Source organism: Oncorhynchus clarkii, chromosome 1, assembly GCF_045791955.1.
Source record: "Oncorhynchus clarkii lewisi isolate Uvic-CL-2024 chromosome 1, UVic_Ocla_1.0, whole genome shotgun sequence".
NCBI classification, from domain to species: domain Eukaryota; kingdom Metazoa; phylum Chordata; class Actinopteri; order Salmoniformes; family Salmonidae; genus Oncorhynchus; species Oncorhynchus clarkii.
Genome location: NC_092147.1, coordinates 83,487,037 through 83,509,489, shown reverse-complemented (window position 1 = coordinate 83,509,489; position 22,453 = coordinate 83,487,037). Strand labels below are relative to the sequence as shown.

At 48.1% G+C, this 22,453-nt stretch overlaps 1 pseudogene; it reads right to left on the bottom strand.

The window, feature by feature from the left end:
- Positions 1–443: 443 nt before the first annotated feature.
- LOC139413424 (E3 ubiquitin-protein ligase pellino homolog 1-like) overlaps positions 444–22,453 on the bottom strand; it is a 44,377-nt pseudogene continuing 22,367 nt past the window's right edge.

Genomic DNA, 22,453 nt, shown 5'->3' with positions numbered 1-22,453 from the left:
CTGCGATTATTATAGTCTAATAGCACAATAAAAATGTTAAAAAGAGTATTGAAGTGAAGCACATTGACCAAGAAGAGTAAAGGAGGATAACTAATGTAGCTTTATCTTCATTTTCTGGTTGAGTTACTATGAAGTCTGGGCAGAAATAAAGGACTTGAAGTCTTAAAGATGTACGCGGATGAATATCGCAACACTAAAGGAGAATAAACCCATGTGTGGTCATATGTTAGTATAATAGATAAATACAGTTTACAGTTCTTTCAGAAAACTAAATGATATCACCCAGTAGTGTTGCTTTCTTTCTCTTCTTGTTTCACATGAAAATATAGAACTCTTTGTTTTCATTCCCAATAAAAATCAAAAATAGAAAAGGTCACTTAAAAACACACAGAGACAAACAGAAACGGAGAGAACATTCCAGAAAATCCCCCCCCCCCCCCCGCCCCAAAATCCCAGGCAGTTGGAGGTTCTAAGCGTTGTTCCTTTGCGACCAAAAAGGAAAGTAGTTCCGACGAAGGACAAATAGTCCCCCTAGTCGAGAGGGCCCTGGAAGATGAGTCTAACGTATCCCTGCTCGCCACTCAGTTGCTGGGCGCAGAAGGGACAGGAGGCGTGGAAGGTGTGTGTTCCGTGCGGCAGCGGGATCTGACTCCAGAACACAGCCGTCTTCTCGGAACACACGTGACCACACGGTGAGAAGGCGTGGGTGGGCGGAGCCGTGTCCAGATAGAAGCTTGCCTCGCAGCCCAACCAGAGGGGAACGTACGGCCCAGTGGCTCGACACATAGGACACTCCCTGCTCCAGCCCTGCTCCCTCTCCTCCTGGTCCCGGTCCAGCCTGTCTCTGTCCCGGTCCAGCCTGTCTCTGTCCCGGTCCAGCCGGTCTCTGTCCCGGTGGCTTCCCCAGTTGTGGTAACCATGGACGTGGCCACACTGGAGATAGACCCATGGCTGCTTCTCATCTGGGGTGTCCTACAGTAGATGAGATACATTGTAAGTAATCCCATAAGGGGAGAATGGAGTAGTCACCAGCAACACACACAGCAACAACAAGAACACCTGGATACATCAGAAAACATATAGAACAGAAACCCCATGCTGCCTTCTCTACAACTGGTCTTTCTCTACTGAAACCCCCTGCTGCCTTCTCTACAACTGGTCTTTCTCTACTGAAACCCCCTGCTGCCTTCTCTACAACGGGTCTTTCTCTACTGAAACCCCCTGCTGCCTTCTCTACAACGGGTCTTTCTCTACTGAAACCCCCTGCTGCCTTCTCTACAACTGGTCTTTCCCTACAGAAACCCCCTGCTGCCTTCTCTACAACTGGTCTTTCCCTACAGAAACCCCCTGCTTCTCTGCTCTACAACTGGTCTTTCTCTACTGAAACCCCCTGCTGCCTTCTCTACAACTGGTCTTTCCCTACAGAAACCCCCTGCTGCCTTCTCTACAACTGGTCTTTCTCTACTGAAACCCCCTGCTGCCTTCTCTACAACTGGTCTTTCCCTACAGAAACCCCCTGCTGCCTTCTCTACAACTGGTCTTTCTCTACTGAAACCCCCTGCTGCCTTCTCTACAACTGGTCTGGGGGGGATGGGGGGGGGGGGGGCATATTTTCTATTGTATTGTCATTGTATTAGGGAGGGAACTTGCCTTGCGTCTCATGGAGGGGAAGGCCAGGGTGTTGAAGCCGACGGGACACTGGGGCCGGGCTGCGTTGATTTCCTGACGTAGCGCCTCCAGGTGTTTGATGGTGGGGGTGCGGCTCAGGCCCTCGGCCGTGCGCCACAGGAGCGTGGCTCCACACAGGTCTATCAGAGAGCCATCCACCAGCTCCTGGCTCTCTGCCTCTACCTGAGGGGAGAGGGGACAATCTTCAAAACACGCAACAATATACACAACAATACGCGTCATTTCATCAGAACTGGCGTTAAAGTAACATCACACATTAAACCTACTTTCAAAATGTTCAGATGATTACACTGTAACAAAAAGTAAACAGACTCACTGAGTATCTTGTGCATGACTCCACTCTCTCAGTCACACTGAGTATCTGTGCATGACTCCACTCTCTGTCACACTGAGTATCTGTGCATGACTTCACTCTCTGTCACACTGAGTATCTGTGCATGACTCCACTCTCTCAGTCACACACACTATCTGTGCATGACTTCACTCTCTCAGTCACACTGAGTATCTGTGCATGTACACAGGTGCTCTTCACGCTGCTACAAGGTGTGAGCTACGGGACCAAAACAGCGGAGAAGTTTAGCCGCGCGCTTCAACACTCTTAGTTGTTGAGGAAATGGACCGGACAATATTGCTGTTTACTTTGTGCATCTCTGAGTACTTTTAAGGAGCACAGTGTTGAAGGGGTGTAGTGTCTCGTATAGCCCTGTAGATGGCAGGCTAGCCCATCTGTTCTCCACATCTCTGTATGGAGGTTGGAGAGCTGGTACACATTACTGACACATACACACACACACACACACAACTCAGATCCTGTCTCAAACACAGCCAACTCACATCCTGTCTCAAACACGACACGACACCCAACTCACATCCTGTCTCTTACACGACACCCAACTCACATCCTGTCTCTTACACGACACCCAACTCACATCCTGTCTCTTACACGACACTACACCCAACTCACATCCCGTCTCTTACACGACACTACACCCAACTCACATCCCGTCTCTTACACGACACTACACCCAACTCACATCCTGTCCCTTACACGTCACCAAACTCACATCCTGTCTCAAACGTACACTAGTACTGGCATCTCCTGCACACACACACATTAATCATGTCACACTCTCATTATAAATCAAGGCAGACTTTTATCAACACATACTGTAAGGACTCCAGGCCCTGGGGAGGGTGTGAGGGTGTGAGTGTGTTCTCCTATGGGTCTATCCTTAATTACAATCACTTCAACCCTGAACACTCAGACTGGGGAAGGACAAACAGGCCCACTGGCACTGGGTTCTGGTGGTGTGTGTGTGTGTATGTGTGTGTGAACATGTCTGCATGTGCATATCTGTGTGGATGGTCTGTGCATGTGTGTGAAGGGCATACTGTAGGACACTATGCTGCAGTGTTGACCTCTTCTGTTTTCCCCAGTCACCTGCCTGGTGGACAGAGTCCTCTACTGACCGACCGACGGACACACACACAGAACCAGTCACATCCCATTTAACACAGACACATGCTGTCATATATCCTGTAAATACTACTATCTAAATGTACAACTACAGGCTGGGTATACTGCCATAGGCTACAGCCTCAAATCAACTACAGGCTGGGTATACTGCCATAGGCTACAGCCTCAAATCAACTACAGGCTGGGTATACTGCCATAGGCTACAGCCTCAAATCAACTACAGGCTGGGTATACTGCCATAGGCTACAGCCTCAAATCAACTACAGGCGGGGCCATAGGCTACAGCTTCAAAATCAACTACAGGCTGGGTATACTGCCATAGGCTACAGCCTCAAATCAACTACAGGCTGGGTATACTGCCATAGGCTACAGCCTCAAATCAACTACAGGCTGGGTATACTGCCATAGGCTACAGCCTCAAATCAACTACAGGCTGGGCCATAGGCTACAGCCTCAAAATCAACTACAGGCTGGGTATACTGCCATAGGCTACAGCCTCAAATCAACTACAGGCTGGGTATACTGCCATAGGTTACAGCCTCAAATCAACTACAGGCTGAGTATACTGCCATAGGCTACAGCCTCAAATCAACTACAGGCTGGGTATACTGCCATAGACTACAGCCTCAAATCAACTACAGGCTGGGTATACTGCCATAGGCTACAGCCTCAAATCACTGACATTCACACTAAACCTAAAGACATGTCAAGGAGAAGACAAAGGCCTAAACATGTTATTGTCCTAAGTTTGCCTTTTTCCTTAAATAAATGTTTTGACCAGTAAAAGGGGTCTTGCTAAGGCTTACCAGGCTTCTTCATTTGGAGCTGAAAGTTGCAGATTAAAAAGGAACAATCTGTGATTGTCCAAAACTGTACGTACAGTATCATATTTTAGTTTTATATAATACCCATTGAATCTTGAATAATATAACCTATAAAGTGCCTAATTAGCTTAGTTCAACTGTCGTACCTCATCAGAATTCCAAATATAAGCTTGTTATCCTTCGCTGTTTGTAAACAACGTAAATGTAAACAAACACTGTATAGCCTCAAAACATGGTTAAAACTATACGTTGGACATCATGGATTGTCAGTCCTCGTATCCATAACTCTGTCTGTGAACATGAGTGGTTCCATTTCTCCAGCCCCTCCCTCGGCTGTTTACCACATCATTAACGGGTGACACTTGGGTTTTGTTTAAGCTGCAGATTGCACCTTTAAATTCAGGATAAATGATGAAGTGTGGTATTGTTCTTCCTCCCCATGACATTACTGCACCCTGCAGCTGTGTGGAGGTCTATTTATTCATGTGACTGCACTACTTTATACAGGAGGGAACAGGGAAGGTAGGTGACTGCACTACTTTATACAGGAGGGAACAGGGAAGGTAGGTGACTGCACTACTTTATACAGGAGGGAACAGGGAAGGTAGGTGACTGCACTACTTTATACAGGAGGGAACAGGGAAGGTAGGTGACTGCACTACTTTATACAGGAGGGAACAGGGAAGGTAGGTGACTGCACTACTTTATACAGGAGGGAACAGGGAAGGTAGGTGACTGCACTACTTTATACAGGAGGGAACAGGGCAGGTAGGTGACTGCACTACTTTATACAGGAGGGAACAGGGCAGGTAGGTGACTGCACTACTTTATACAGGAGGGAACAGGGAAGGTAGGTGACTGCACTACTTTATACAGGAGGGTACAGGGAAGGTAGGTGACTGCATTACATTATACAGGAGGGTACAGGGAAGGTAGGTGACTGCATTACTTTATACAGGAGGTAATAGGGAAGGTAGGTGACTGCATTACTTTATACAGGAGGGAACAGGGAAGGTAGGTGACTGCACTACTTTATACAGGAGGGAACAGGGCAGGTAGGTGACTGCACTACTTTATACAGGAGGGAACAGGGAAGGTAGGTGACTGCACTACTTTATACAGGAGGGTACAGGGAAGGTAGGTGACTGCATTACATTATACAGGAGGGAACAGGGAAGGTAGGTGACTGCACTACTTTATACAGGAGGGTACAGGGAAGGTAGGTGACTGCATTACTTTATACAGGAGGTAATAGGGAAGGTAGGTGACTGCACTACTTTATACAGGAGGGAATAGGGAAGGTAGGTGACTGCACTACTTTATACAGGAGGGAACAGGGAAGGTAGGTGACTGCACTACTTTATACAGGAGGGTACAGGGAAGGTAGGTGACTGCATTACTTTATACAGGAGGTAATAGGGAAGGTAGGTGACTGCATTACTTTATACAGGAGGGAACAGGGAAGGTAGGTGACTGCACTACATTATACAGGAGGGAACAGGGAAGGTAGGTGACTGCATTACTTTATACAGGAGGGAACAGGGAAGGTAGGTGACTGCATTACTTTATACAGGAGGTAATAGGGAAGGTAGGTGACTGCATTACTTTATACAGGAGGGAACAGGGAAGGTAGGTGACTGCACTACATTATACAGGAGGGAATAGGGAAGGTAGGTGACTGCATTACTTTATACAGGAGGGAACAGGGAAGGTAGGTGACTGCACTACATTATACAGGAGGGAACAGGGAAGGTAGGTGACTGCATTACTTTATACAGGAGGGAACAGGGAAGGTAGGTGACTGCATTACTTTATACAGGAGGGTACAGGGAAGGTAGGTGACTGCACTACTTTATACAGGAGGGAACAGGGCAGGTAGGTGACTGCACTACTTTATACAGGAGGGAACAGGGAAGGTAGGTGACTGCACTACTTTATACAGGAGGGAACAGGGAAGGTAGGTGACTGCACTACTTTATACAGGAGGGTACAGGGAAGGTAGGTGACTGCATTACATTATACAGGAGGGTACAGGGAAGGTAGGTGACTGCATTACTTTATACAGGAGGTAATAGGGAAGGTAGGTGACTGCATTACTTTATACAGGAGGGAACAGGGAAGGTAGGTGACTGCACTACTTTATACAGGAGGGAACAGGGCAGGTAGGTGACTGCACTACTTTATACAGGAGGGAACAGGGAAGGTAGGTGACTGCACTACTTTATACAGGAGGGTACAGGGAAGGTAGGTGACTGCATTACATTATACAGGAGGGAACAGGGAAGGTAGGTGACTGCACTACTTTATACAGGAGGGTACAGGGAAGGTAGGTGACTGCATTACTTTATACAGGAGGTAATAGGGAAGGTAGGTGACTGCACTACTTTATACAGGAGGGAATAGGGAAGGTAGGTGACTGCACTACTTTATACAGGAGGGAACAGGGAAGGTAGGTGACTGCACTACTTTATACAGGAGGGTACAGGGAAGGTAGGTGACTGCATTACTTTATACAGGAGGTAATAGGGAAGGTAGGTGACTGCATTACTTTATACAGGAGGGTACAGGGAAGGTAGGTGACTGCACTACATTATACAGGAGGGAACAGGGAAGGTAGGTGACTGCATTACTTTATACAGGAGGGAACAGGGAAGGTAGGTGACTGCATTACTTTATACAGGAGGTAATAGGGAAGGTAGGTGACTGCATTACTTTATACAGGAGGGAACAGGGAAGGTAGGTGACTGCACTACATTATACAGGAGGGAATAGGGAAGGTAGGTGACTGCATTACTTTATACAGGAGGGAACAGGGAAGGTAGGTGACTGCACTACATTATACAGGAGGGAACAGGGAAGGTAGGTGACTGCATTACTTTATACAGGAGGGAACAGGGAAGGTAGGTGACTGCATTACTTTATACAGGAGGGTACAGGGAAGGTAGGTGACTGCACTACTTTATACAGGAGGGAACAGGGAAGGTAGGTGACTGCACTACTTTATACAGGAGGGAACAGGGAAGGTAGGTGACTGCACTACTTTATACAGGAGGGAACAGGGAAGGTAGGTGACTGCACTACTTTATACAGGAGGGTACAGGGAAGGTAGGTGACTGCATTACATTATACAGGAGGGAACAGGGAAGGTAGGTGACTGCATTACATTATACAGGAGGGAACAGGGAAGGTAGGTGACTGCATTACATTATACAGGAGGGTACAGGGAAGGTAGGTGACTGCATTACATTATACAGGAGGGTACAGGGAAGGTGAGGGAGTACACTACTTTATACAAGAGGTCATTTTCCTGTGGCATTCTGTAGATCCGTGGTTCCCAACCGGTGGGCCGAGGCCTTGAGGAAGTCTACACTGGGAAACTTGATTTTTTAAACACTTATTAACGTGACCAGTGGACTTTTGACTTGGGAGCACTAGTGGCGTTCAGGTAAAACATTAAACGTCACTTAGTTAGGGGGCGGCAGGGTAGCCTAGTGGTTAGAGTGTAGGGACGGCAGGGTAGCCTAGTGGTTAGAGTGTAGGGACGGCAGGTAGCCTAGTGGTTAGAGTGTAGGGACGGCAGGTAACCTAGTGGTTAGAGTGTAGGGGCGGCAGGGTAGCCTAGTGGTTAGAGTGTAGGGACGGCAGGTAGCCTAGTGGTTAGAGTGTAGGGACGGCAGGGTAGCCTAGTGGTTAGAGTGTAGGGACGGCAGGTAGCCTAGTGGTTAGAGTGTAGGGACGGCAGGTAGCCTAGTGGTTAGAGTGTATGGACGGCAGGGTAGCCTAGTGGTTAGAGTGTAGGGGCGGCAGGGTAGCCTAGTGGTTAGAGTGTAGGGACGGCAGGGTGGCCTAGTGGTTAGAGTGTAGGGACGGCAGGGTAGCCTAGTGGTTAGAGTGTAGGGACGGCAGGGTGGCCTAGTGGTTAGAGTGTAGGGACGGCAGGGTAGCCTAGTGGTTAGAGTGTAGGGACGGCAGGTAGCCTAGTGGTTAGAGTGTAGGGACGGCAGGTAGCCTAGTGGTTAGAGTGTAGGGACGGCAGGGTAGCCTAGTGGTTAGAGCGTTGGACTAGTAACCGGAAGGTTGCAAGTTCAAATCCCTGAGCTAACAAGGTACAAATCTGTCGTTCTGCCCCTGAACAGGCAGTTAATCCACTGTTCCTAGGCCATCATTGAAAATAAGAATTTGTTCTTAACTGACTTGCCTATTTAAATAAAGGTGTAAAAAATATCTGTGTGGCTGTTTTAGGTCCAGTGTTCTCAGGCTGATGTTACATTTGAGAGGTGAGCATCAGGAGCAAAAGTCATTTGTATAATTTGACTTTGTCTGATGTGACTTAGCCAGAGTCATTTATTTCTTAATATATGGTTTTGGGCTTAGCTATACCAGAGCCTCTGGTACTGTATGGCTCTGGGCTTAGCTATACCAGAGCCCCTGGTCCTGTATGGCTCTGGGCTTAGCTATACCAGAGCCCCTGGTCCTGTATGGCTCTGGGCTTAGCAACACCAGAGCCTCTGGAACCGTATGGCTCTGGGCTTAGCTATACCAGAGCCCCTGGTCCTGTATGGCTCTGGGCTTAGCTATACCAGAGCCTCTGGTACCGTATGGCTCTGGGCTTAGCTATACCAGAGCCTCTGGTCCTGTATGGCTCTGGGCTTAGCTATACCAGAGCCCCTGGTACCGTATGGCTCTGGGCTTAGCTATACCAGAGCCACTGTCATAGAAACACACAGAGCATGGTTGTGTCTCCGTGGTTGCACCTTTACAGTGCAGGAAACCGCTCGTCTCTAGCCCAAACCCGTTCAAAACTACAAGACCGGAGCTACATTTCTCTCTTTCTGCCGCGTTGCTTTGTGTCTAATTCACAGCTGTAACGACTGTCAAAGGATGCTTCCACCAAGTAAGAAGTCTGGGCTGTGAAGACACACAATCAATACATCTTCATTTTTATTCATTTGGAAAAATAGGTTGTGTAGATCAGAAAAGGACACAAATCTAATTTAATGCCTTTTTAGATTTCCTTTTGAGACAGATAAATATGAAGATGTTTCTATTGGTGCCCGCCCAGTATCTAAAACAGCCAATCAGCTGTGAAATAGGAAGTGGGTTCTTTAATGCTGGAGCAGACATGGTTAACTCTTCACGTTTAAAAGCTCCACATAATGTAGTCGTTCATTTGTTGCTGCATCGGGAGACATGAAGAGAGGGATGAGAGAAGGAGAGGGATGAGAGAAGGAGAGGGATGAGAGAAGGAGAGGGATGAGAGAAGGAGAGGGATGAGAGAGGGAGAGGGATGAGAGAAGGAGAGGGATGAGAGGAAGAGAGGTGAAAGAGGAGAGGTGGGATGATGCTTGATAAAGACCTGTGCTGCCATTTGGAATTGCTAACAAGTAGTGAAAAAAAACGCTTGTGGAATCATATCTCTCTCTCTCTCTCATTCTCTCTCTATCCCTCTCTCTTCAGAGTAGAATGTGTTTTCACGTTACCCCTCTCCATCTTGCCCTGTGTGTGTGTGTGTCTCTCACCATCTTGCCCTGTGTGTGTGTGTGTCTCACCATCTTGCCCTGTGTGTGTGTGTGTCTCTCACCATCTTGCCCTGTGTGTGTGTGTCTCTCACCATCTTGCCCTGTGTGTGTGTGTGTGTCTCTCACCATCTTGCCCTGTGTGTGTGTGTGTGTGTCTCTCACCATCTTGCCCTGTGTGTGTGTGTGTGTGTGTCTCTCACAATCTTGCCCTGTGTGTGTGTGTCTCTCACCATATTGCCCTGTGTGTGTGTGTGTGTGTCTCTCACCATCTTGCCCTGTGTGTGTGTGTGTCTCTCACCATCTTGCCCTGTGTGTGTGTGTGTGTCTCTCACCATCTTGCCGTGTGTGTGTGTCTCTCACCATCTTGCCCTGTGTGTGTGTGTCTCTCACCATCTTGCCCTGTGTGTGTGTCTCTCACCATCTTGCCCTGTGTGTGTGTGTGTCTCTCACCATCTTGCCCTGTGTGTGTGTGTCTCTCACCATCTTGCCCTGTGTGTGTGTGTGTGTGTGTCTCTCACAATCTTGCCCTGTGTGTGTGTCTCTCACCATCTTGCCCTGTGTGTGTGTGTCTCTCACCATCTTGCCCTGTGTGTGTTTGTCTCTCACCATCTTGCCCTGTGTGTGTGTGTCTCACACCATCTTGCCCTGTGTGTGTGTGTCTCTCACAATCTTGCCCTGTGTGTGTGTGTGTGTGTCTCTCACAATCTTGCCGTGTGTGTGTGTGTGTGTCTCTCACCATCTTGCCCTGTGTGTGTGTGTGTCTCTCACCATCTTGCCCTGTGTGTGTGTGTGTCTCTCACAATCTTGCCCTGTGTGTGTGTGTGTGTCTCACAATCTTGCCCTGTGTGTGTGTGTGTGTCTCTCACAATCTTGCCCTGTGTGTGTGTGTCTCTCACCATCTTGCCCTGTGTGTGTGTGTGTGTGTGTGTCTCTTACAATCTTGCCCTGTGTGTGTGTGTCTCTCACCATATTGCCCTGTGTGTGTGTGTGTGTGTGTCTCTAACCATCTTGCCATGTGTGTGTGTGTGTGTGTCTCTCACCATCTTGCCCTGTGTGTGTGTGTCTCTCACCATCTTGCCCTGTGTGTGTGTGTCTCTCACCATCTTGCCCTGTGTGTGTGTGTCTCTCACCATCTTGCCCTGTGTGTGTGTGTGTCTCTCACCATCTTGCCCTGTGTGTGTGTGTGTCTCTCACCATCTTGCCCTGTGTGTGTGTGTGTCTCTCACCATCTTGCCCTGTGTGTGTGTGTGTGTCTCTCACAATCTTGCCCTGTGTGTGTGTGTGTGTCTCTCACAATCTTGCCCTGTGTGTGTGTGTGTCTCTCACCATCTTGCCCTGTGTGTGTGTGTGTCTCTCACCATCTTGGCATGTGTGTGTGTGTGTGTGTGTGTGTGTCTCTCACCATCTTGCCCTGTGTGTGTGTCTCTCACCATCTTGCCCTGTGTGTGTGTGTGTGTGTGTGTGTGTCTCTCCCCATCTTGCCCTGTGTGTGTGTGTGTGTCTCTCCCCATCTTGCCCTGTGTGTGTGTCTCTCCCCATCTTGCCCTGTGTGTGTGTGTGTGTGTCTCACCATCTTGCCCCGCTGCTGAGCGGAGCGGGTCTCTCGGAGGGTGAAGACGTTACCGCAGACAGAGATCTCTCTCCAGACGCCCGGTTTGGAGTCCTCCGTGAAGCCGTGGCGAGGGTGCATCACCAGCACACCGTTGGTGGTCAGCCCGTCCATCTGACCGTCACACGTCTTCCATTTAGCCGCCTTCTCCTGACGGGGGCGGGGGACAGGGGGGGAGGGGGAAATAGAAAGTAAATTGTTAATTTAGTGTCAAGATTTACTGTACTGTGTGGTATGCATGGACCTTTCTGAACATTTTAACAGATCAAAGAGGGAGGGGAAAATCCCCCCCATTTTCATTTTAGTGACACACACCTGCCCTCCCTCCGTCCCACACACACCTCCCCTCCCCCCATCCCACACACACCTCCCCTCCCCCCATCCCACACACACCTCCCCTCCCACCATCCCACACACACCTCCCCTCCCACCATCCCACACACACCTCCCCTCCCACCATCCCACACACACCTCCCCTCCCCCCATCCCACACACACCTCCCCTCCCACCATCCCACACACACACCTCCCCTCCCACCATCCCACACACACACCTCCCCTCCCACCATCCCACACACACACCTCCCCTCCCACCATCCCACACACACCTACCTCTCCTCCCCCATCCCACACACACCTCCCCTCCCCATCCCACACACACCTCCCCCCGACCCACTCACCCCTAGGAAGATGTTCTTGGAGCTGTCGAAGCCGGCAGCGTAGATGCGTGCGGTGTAGGGGGGCGTCCTCTGACACATGACACGGCGAAGCGAGAGATGGTGCTCTGGACTGACTGGGTGTCTGAGTTACTCTGGCTCCCTGCCACCGTGTCGGTTACCACAAAGTCTATAGGGCTCTCTGTGGAACGACCAATCTGACAGGAGGAGGGAGGGGAAAGGTGGGAGAGAAAAGACAATATGTTACAAGTAGGTTGACTTTATGTGGGAGACAGACAGAGAGAGGGAGAGAAAAGACAGTATGTTACAAGTAGGTTGACTTTGGGAGACAGACAGAGAGAGGGAGAGAAATGGGGAGAGAGAAAGACAGAGGACGTAAATGTGTTTAGAGACATTGACTGCACAGGTAGATTTAAATCTAATTCCATTCAAAACAGGTAATATGTTATTTCTGCTCATAACTCATGTCTTATCAAGGGGGTTTACTTATACTTCAGACTGCCTCACAGAAACAGGCTCCTGCCCTATGGGTCATTCTGACTCAGACAATACTTACTAACTTCATACTGTAACTAGTCAACACACAACACATTTGAAAGTACAAACACAAGCAAATACATTCACATAAATATATAAGAATATGGATAGGTCCCAAATGGCGCCCTATTCCCTAATAGTCCTATGGCCCCTGGTTGAAAGAAGTGCACTATACAGGGCAGGGATATTCAACTCTGACCCTACGAGGTCCGGAGCCTTTCTGTTCTACCTGATCATTAATATCACCCACCTGGTGTCCCAGGTCTAAACCAGTCCCTGATTAGAGGGGAATCACCCACCTGGTGTCCCAGGTCTAAATAAGTCCCTGATTAGAGGGGAATCACCCACCTGGTGTCCCAGGTCTAAACCAGTCCCTCATTAGAGGGGAATCACCCACCTGGTGTCCCAGGTCTAAACCAGTCCCTGATTAGAGGGGAATCACCCACCTGGTGTCCCAGGTCTAAACCAGTCCCTGATTAGAGGGGAATCACCCACCTGGTGTCCCAGGTCTAAACCAGTCCCTCATTAGAGGGGAATCACCCACCTGGTGTCCCAGGTCTAAACCAGTCCCTGATTAGAGGGGAATCACCCACTTGGTGTCCCAGGTCTAAATCAGTCCCTGGTTAGAGGGGAATCACCCACCTGGTGTCCCAGGTCTAAACCAGTCCCTGATTAGAGGGAAACAATGACAAAAACACAGTGGAACTGTCTTGGAGGTCCAGGGGGATATAAGGAACTAGGTGCACTACAACTAGGGCCCTGGTCAAAAGAAGTGCACTACTTAGGGAATAGGGTGCACTACAGAGCCCTATGGGCCCTGGTCAAAATAAGTGCACTACTTAGGGAATAGGGTGCACTACAGAGCCCTATGGGCCCTGGTCAAAAGAAGTGCACTACTTAGGGAATAGGGTGCACTACAGAGCCCTATGGGCCCTGGTTAAAAGAAGTGCACTACTTAGGGAATAGGGTGCATTACAGAGCCCTATGGCCCCTGGTTAAACGATGTGCACTACATTAGGGTTGGGTGACTAAGATTTTATCGTCTATCGATGTGTGACAGCTATCGTTGATGGTTTAGCATATTTAAAACTGGACCGCAGCACCAGAGTCTCACAGCACGGCGACATGCCAAAAGCCCCTTTTACCTAACTGCCTAAATGTTCAAAATACATGGTAGTTATTAACATAAAGCAACAGAACAATGTAGAAAGAGTGAAGAGCACCAAAGCAGTGTAAAAATCTCAGATCGGCCCTAACAGGTTCCCCCCCCATCCCCTCTCCAACATGGGATGATCTGGGGTCAGGCTTATTGTTTAAAACAGAAAGGAGCCCAGAAGACAGAACGTTCCAGATGCGCTTTACCCTGATGATCCAGACTAAATAACACCCTACACTTGATACGACTATAATATATATATCTATGCTTTTAAAGGTAGGCTAATTTAACTGATAGAAACACAGAAACACTACTAAGTTGCAAATCTGCTGGTGGGCAAATGAAAGCAACAGTCACCTCCACAAAACGCTGTTAACATTGATATCCATACTGAATGAAGCACTTAAAAAGAGACCTCACAGACAACCAAAACTTTTTCACTTCATTTAAGAGGGAAAATTTGCCTTAAAATGTTTTTTTTTGTTTAACTGACTTAAAAGTGAAGGAAAGTTTAAGAGAAAATGTCCTTAAGGATGTTTTCTGCAACTGGGCCCACAGAAGGATGAGTTTGTAGTTACCTGGAACATGTCTGTGTTGTTATCATGAGTATATTCCACCACCACCGTCTGACCTCTGGATAACGTGTAGGAGATGCTGTGTTGGTCCTTGTTGCTGATAGCCTGGAGAGGGCAGGGAGGGAGGACGGGAGAGTGGGGAGGGAGGACGGGATAGGGGGGGACGGAGACAGGGAAAGATGGGGGAGGAATGGAGAAAAGAGGAACGTTCAGTATAGAAATGTTGAACAGAGAAGGTTCTGTCATCAGCACTTTGTGTTATATTTCTATCTGCTAAGTAGCGTTCTAAACGTCTCCCCCTCACACACACACACACACACACACACACACACACACACACACACACACACACACACACACACACACACACACACACACACACACACACACACCTCTCAATCACTAATCCAAATGGTCCCCAACAATCCCAGCTTCGTGGTTTAACAGGCCTGGTTAAAGACTTAATTAAGAGGATGGAAACAGACATGTGTTTCCAAGGACACACACTTTGTAGGACATGTCTCTGCCGCCCTTCATTGGACAGTTCACACTTAACTCTGCCGTAAACAGCCAGTGTGTCCCGTGTGTTTGTAAAGGCATGGTTCACATACTTCCACTGTTAACCAAGGCAGCAGTGTTATGGTGTTGTGTGTAGGTTTTTAATTGAATTACAATTTTATTTTTTACCTTTTTTAACTAGTCAAGTCAGTTAAGAAAAAAATCTTATTTACAACAACGGCCTACCAAAAGGACAAAAGGCCTCCTGCAGGGACAGGGTAAAAGGCCTCCTGCAGGGACAGGATAAAAGGCCTCCTGCAGGGACAGGGTAAAAGGCCTCCTGCAGGGACAGGGGAGAAAGGCCTCCTGCAGGGACAGGGGAGAAAGGCCTCCTGCAGGGACAGGGTAAAAGGCCTCCTGCAGGGACAGGGGAGAAAGGCCTCCTGCAGGGACAGGGTAAAAGGCCTCCTGCAAGGACAGGGTAAAAGGCCTCCTGCAGGGACAGGGTAAAAGGCCTCCTGCAAGGACAGGGTAAAAGGCCTCCTGCAGGGACAGGGTAAAAGGCCTCCTGCAGGGACAGGGTAAAAGGCCTCCTGCAGGGACAGGGTAAAAGGCCTCCTGCAGGGACAGGGTAAAAGGCCTCCTGCAGGGACAGGGTAAAAGGCCTCCTGCAAGGACAGGGTAAAAGGCCTCCTGCAGGGACAGGGTAAAAGGCCTCCTGCAGGGACAGGGTAAAAGGCCTCCTGCAGGGACAGGGTAAAAGGCCTCCTGCAGGGACAGGGGAGAAAGGCCTCCTGCAAGGACAGGGTAAAAGGCCTCCTGCAGGGACAGGGGAGAAAGGCCTCCTGCAAGGACAGGGTAAAAGGCCTCCTGCAAGGACAGGGTAAAAGGCCTCCTGCAGGGACAGGGTAAAAAGGCCTCCTGCAGGGACAGGGTAAAAGGCCTCCTGCAGGGACAGGGTAAAAGGCCTCCTGCAAGGACAGGGTAAAAGGCCTCCTGCAGGGACAGGGTAAAAAGGCCTCCTGATGGAACAGGGTAAAAGGCCTCCTGCAGGGACAGGGTAAAAGGCCTCCTGCAAGGACAGGGTAAAAAGGCCTCCTGATGGAACAGGGTAAAAGGCCTCCTGCAGGGACAGGGTAAAAGGCCTCCTGCAAGGACAGGGTAAAAGGCCTCCTGCAGGGACAGGGTAAAAGGCCTCCTGCAGGGACAGGGTAAGAGGCCTCCTGCAAGGACAGGGTAAAAGGCCTCCTGCAAGGACAGGGTAAAGGCCTCCTGCAGGGACAGGGTAAAAGGCCTCCTGCAGGGACAGGGTAAAGGCCTCCTGCAGGGACAGGGTAAAAGGCCTCCTGCAGGGACAGGGTAAAAGGCCTCCTGCAGGGACAGGGTAAAAGGCCTCCTGCAGGGACAGGGTAAAAGGCCTCCTGCAGGGACAGGGTAAAAGGCCTCCTGCAGGGACAGGGTAAAAGGCCTCCTGCAGGGACAGGGTAAAAGGCCTCCTGCAGGGACAGGGTAAAAGGCCTCCTGCAGGGACAGGGTAAAAGGCCTCCTGCAGGGACAGGGTAAAAGGCCTCCTGCAGGGACAGGGTAAAAGGCCTCCTGCAGGGACAGGGTAAAAGGCCTCCTGCAGGGACAGGGTAAAAGGCCTCGTGCAGGGACAGGGTAAAAGGCCTCCTGCAGGGACAGGGTAAAGGCCTCCTGCAGGGACAGGGTGCTGGAATTAAAAATACAAATATAAGACAAAACACAAATCACAACAAGAGATACTGGTAGGGGTGTGTGTGTGTGTGTGTGTGTGTGTGTGTAGGTGTGTGTGTAGGTGTGTGTGGGCGTGTGTGTGTGTGGGTGTGGGTGTCTTACCTTAGCTGCCTGTGCGGTGCAGGCAGCGTGCACTGTGCTGGGTTTGACCCCATTAGCCTTGGGTCTCTTAGACAGACTGAAACGGCTTTTCCTCCTACCTCGATCACCGTTGGGTAGAGAGCCATTGTACCTAAAGAGAGAGACAGAACGAGACAAACAGAGAGAGAGAGATAAACAAGGGGATAGGATGCCATCTTGGAAGCAAGAAGTGTTCCTAGAGCAGGCAGGGGGAGTTGCTGTGAGTTCACAGACATGCCTGTATTGTGTGTGTGTGTGTGTGTGTGTGTGTGTGTGTGTGTGTGTGTGTGTGTTACTATCTTTGTGGGTACTGGAAATCCCCAAAAGTATTTCCCAGGTCCCCATGAGTACAAAGGCTAGATTTAAAGATAGGTTTAAGCTATGAGTGTGTGAGATCCAGCTCTGCTGATATCTCATCACTGTTTTCCATTGGAGACCAGGACCACCACTACTGTTATAATAATCTCCCTGGAGACCAACACTACTGTTATAATCATCTCCCTGGAGACCAACATTACTGTTATAATCATCTACCTGGAGACCAACACTACTGTTATAATCATCTCCCTGGAGACCAACACTACTGTTATAATCATCCACCTGGAGACCAACACTACTGTTATAATCATCTCCCTGAACAGCCTGGAGACCAGGACCAACAATACACAACAAACAGTGAGTCAGCACACACAAACATACGCAGGTACACAAACACACACGTGTGTGTATGCCTGCGTGCCTGCATGTGCTTTTACACACAACCCCCCCACAATAACCACCTCGAAGAGAATAGGAAGCAACGTCATCATCAACGTAGAGGAACAGCCATAAGTATCTGAGTTTGTATCATCCAGTTTCTTGCACAGACTGGAATATATACCACCTCAGTCATCGGCTTCATCAATAAGTGCATCGACGACATCGTTTCCACAGTGACCGTACGTACATATCCCAACCAGAAGCCATGGATTACAGGCAATATCTGCATCGAAGCTAAAGGCTAGACCTGCTGCTTTCAAGGAGCAGGACAGTAATCTGGACGCTTCTAAGAAATCCTGCTATGCCCTCAGATGAACCATCACACAAGCGAAGCGTCAATATAGGATTAACCTTTTAGGGTTAGGGGGCAGCATTTTCACTTTGGATGAATTGCGTGCCCATAGTGAACTGCCTCCTACTCTGTCCCAGATGCTAATATATGCATATTATTATTACTATTGGATAGAAAACACTGAAGTTTCTAAAACTGTTTGAATTATGTCTGTCATAGGGCAGGCAAACTTCCAAACAGGAAGTGGAAATTCTGGGGCTGGTTGATTTTCAACTCATCGCCTATTCACATCCAAATAAGATATGGATCTGTTCACACTTCCTACGCCTTCCACTAGATGTCAACAGTCAGTAGAACGTGGAATGAAGCCTATAGTGTGATGTGGGACCGGATAGCAGCTATTTGAGTCACTGGCCTGGCACAATGCCAGTTCGTGGTTACGCGCAGTAGTCATTATAATCGCCTTGCGTTCCATTACTCTGTAGACAAAAACAAATGCTCCGGTTGGAATGTTATTGGATATATATGATAATAACATCTTGAAGATTGATTCTCTACTTAGTTTGACCAGTTTATTCGACATGGAATATAACTTTTTGAAGTTTTCGACCGAGTTTGCCTGGACCAGCGCCAGCTTTTGGACATGTGAACTAAACGTGCTAGCAAAAGTAGCTAATTGGACACTAGTAATGGACATTATGGAACAAAACAACGATTTATTGTGGAACTAGGATTCCTTGCACTGCATTCTGATGAAAGATCATCAAAGGTAAGGGAATATTTATGATGTAATTTCGTATTTCTGTTGACTCCAATATGGCGGAGAAATATATTTACGTCTGAGTGCCGTCTCAGATTATTGCATGGTATGCTTTTTTCGTAACGTTTAAAAAAAAATCTGACACAGCGGTTGCATTAAGAACCAGTGTATCTTTAATTATATGTAAAACATGTATCTTTCGTCAAAGTTTATGATGAGTATTTCTGTTATATGACGTGACTCTCTGTAATTACTCCGGATATTTTGGAGGCATTTCTGAACATGGCGCCAATGTAAACCGAGATTTGTGGATATAAATATGCATATTATTGAACAAAACATAAATTTATTGTGTAACATGATTGTCATATGAGTGTCATCTGATGAAGATTATCAAAGGTTAGTGATTCATTTTATCTCTAATTCTGCTTTTGTGACTATCTTTGGCTGGGAAAAATTGCTGTGTTTTTTTGGATTTGGTGGTGATCTAACATAAATATATGTTGTGTTTTCGCTGTAAAATATTTTAAAATTGGACACGATGGGTAGATTAAACAAGATGTTTATCTTTCATTTGCTGTATTGGACTTGTTAATGTGTGAAAGTTAAATATTTCAAAAAAATAAGTTTGAATTTCCCGCGCTGCCTTTTCAGCGGAATGTTGGGGGGGGTTCCGTTAGCGGAGCTGTGTCCTAGACCGGTTAAGATTGAATCCTACTACACCGGCTCTGACGCTCGTCAGATTTGGCAGGGCTTGAAATCTTCTCCTTAATGCAACCGCCGTGTCAGAAAGCAAACCATGCAATCATCTGAGTACAGCCTTTAGACAACAAAGCAGCCAAAAAGATACCCGCCATATTGGGTAGTCAACATTACTCAGAAATAGCAGTTTAAATATTAACTTACCTTTGACGATCTTCATCAGAATGCACTCCCAGGAATCCCAGTTCCACCATAAATGTTTGATTTGTTCGATAATGTCCATCAGTTATGTCCAAATATCTTCTTTTGTTAGGGCGTTTGGAAAACAAATCCAAAAGCGCGTTCAGGTCGCGCCGAACGTCGGACGAAAAGTTAAAAAAGTTCCGTTACAGCCCGTAGAAACATGCTAAGCCAAACTAAGTATGGAATCAATCTTTAGGATGTTTTTAACATAAAACGTCATTAATGTTCCAATCGGACAATTCCTTTGTCTGTACAAATGAAGTGGAACGTAGCTACCTTTCACGTGAGCGTGCCAGACCGAGGCTGTGACACTCTGCCAGACCACACACTCAAAGAGCCCTTCCTTTAGAGTAGAATCCTCTTTCTAAATACTGTTGACATGTAGTGGAAGCCTTGGGAAGTGAAACATAACTAATAATCGCCCTGTATCTTCAATGGGGGCTGAGTTGAAAAACTACAAACCTCAGATTTCCCACTTCCTGGTTGGATTTTTTTCTCAGTTTTTTGCCTGCCATATGAGTTCTGTTATACTCACAGACATCATTCAAACAGTTTTAGAAACCTCAGTGTTTTATATCCAAATGTACTAATTATATGCATATTCTAGCTTTTACGGCTGAGTAACAGGCAGCTTAATTTGGGCACGTTTTCATCCAAGCTACTCAATTTGAAGTAAGCATTTCATGGTAAAGTCTACACTTTTTGTATTCCGTGCATGTAACAAATAAAGTTTGATTTGATCTACATAGAGGAACAACCATAAGTATCTGAGTATCATCAACATAGAGGGAACAGCCATAAGCATCTGAGTTAGTTACTAAGTGGTGAAGTGTTATGTGGTTGGCTCCTTACCCCAGCACCATGAGCTCTCCATATTTCACCGGCACTTTGGAGGAGGAGGTGGAGGAGGGGGAGATATTTTCCTGCTCTGGAGAGAACATGGGCCCGGCTGGCTGGATGGGTGAAGGTAGGAGGGAGGTCACACTAAATGGGTGGGGTCAGCTGAGCTTCAGCTCCGCCTCCTCATCCTGCATGTGCCTGTTGGCTGTCGCCGCTGCAACCCTAGATAGAGATAAGAGGGAGAGCGCGTGAGGTCAGTCACACGTGGACAACACAGCTCACAACATCAGGAAGTCACCTGATCTCTCAGGTCTCACCTTACACTGAGAACAGGAAGTCACTGACAGTTACACCACCACACACCCTTTAAGACACACACACAAATAGGGCCCTAGAAAAAAAACATCTGCGTTGCGCCAAGCGTGGAATCCAGACATTAAACCCAAATTAAACAATACTCCAAAAATGTATTGAACTTACTAGAACATTCCTTAAAAACTGCCCCTGTGACTCACAAGACATGAAGAAAATGCATCAGGGTAGCGGGGCGGCAGGGTAGCCTAAGTGGTTAGAGCGTTGGACTAGTTGCAAGTTCAAACCCCCCGAGTTGACAAGGTACAAATCTGTCGTTCTGCCCCTGAACAGCCACTTAACCCACTGTTCCTAGGCCGTCATTGAAAATAAGAATTTGTTCTTTAACTGACTTGCCTAGTTAAATAAAGGTCAAATAAAATCATTGATTAGTAATTTCTTGCATCTTTCTGAAAGGGCTCGGGAATGCCTGTCTGTGTTGTGGTGCTCTTATGTCTAGTCTACACTTAGTGTAGCCGTTAGCGATGATGCTAATGATAACCATCTGCCGGTAGATGGAAAGGCTTTCCCAAAAACCTTCTCATTTTAATGTTAACTACAAAGCAGCCTGTCTGCTACCTACCTGGCAGAATGATACCATGATTATCTGCATCAACCCAGTGGCCATTTGCTTAGAAAACTCTGCAATCTCATGAGGGCTACAGAAACACCGTTAACCAAACAACGGTCTCTGGCTGGTGCCACCTGCATTGTGTGTGTGGTGTGTTCGCTATGTGGTCTCAGGTTGAAACGGTTGCTGCTGTGTGTCTGTGTATCCCCTTAGGATAGGTTTATACTCCCCCACGCGGTCACCAAACCCCCCCACGCGGTCACCAAACCTCCCCACGCGGTCACCAAACTCCCCCCACGCGGTCATCAAACTCCCCCACGCGGTCACCAAACTCCCCCACGCGGTCACCAAACTCCCCCACGCGGTCACCAAACCCCCCCACGCGGTCACCAAACTCCCCCACGCGGTCACCAAACTCCCCCACGCGGTCACCAAACTCCCCCACGCGGTCACCAAACTCCCTCACGCGGTCACCAAACTTCCCCACGCGGTCACCAAACCCCCCACGCGGTCACCAAACTCCTCCACGCGGTCACCAAACCCCCCCACGCAGTCACCAAACTCCCCCACGCAGTCACCAAACTCCCCCACGCAGTCACCAAACTCCCCCACGCGGTCACCAAATGCGCTCGGCAGAAAAACAAGAGGTGCTTAAAGTTTCAAGTTGCAAAAGGTTTTGCTACCGTTTCCCCTAATGAATACGACCCAGGGCTTTCACAGTGACCTCACTTCCTCAGACAACGGTGCCTTTGTGCAGCCAGGCAGTCCCCCCCTCCCCTAAAAACAACACCAACAATTTGCCTGTGTCCTGTTTGGCACGCAGGTTGAGTCCCGTCCTTCAACAGTTCAAGGAAAGGGAAAGGTGTGCTATTCTTCAACCACACTTTTGAGTGTTCAGAATGCACACTGGACTGGCTGTTGATCGGGACGCTTGTGAGAACTACGATGATGAAGTCACTTCAAATGGGAGTTGAGGTGATTCACAAATGGAATATAAATCAGGCCAGTTTCCTGGAAACAGATTCACACACAACCTATTTCATACCTCTCAGCTGCCAAGGCATTATTTGCAAAAAGCAAAGGCCTCACTCACATCAAGTTAAAATCATGTTACTCCCCACCACACTAACCACAAAAACACTCATGGAGAACTTCCAACTGAGATGGCTAACTGTTAACACCTTCTCACAAAGAAACTGTCTTGATGATGCAGAGGTTGTTGATTCCGCTCACCCAAAGTCTTTAACAACACCCTCCTGATGGAAACAGCCCCCCCCCCCCCAAAAAAAATAACACTAGTGCCCACAACATAAACACTGGTGAACCCCTGGTGTGGGGTAGCCTAAGGCTCAGGGGTCAGAGCTACTCAACTCAAAGATCTCACCCAAAATCTGATGACAGGAGTCCAAACACCCTCTTTTAGGAAGTGTCTAAATCTCAATGAACTTTTAGGTTATCAGCTCAGTGGAGAAAAGTAATTTCATGAGAGAGAGAGAAAAG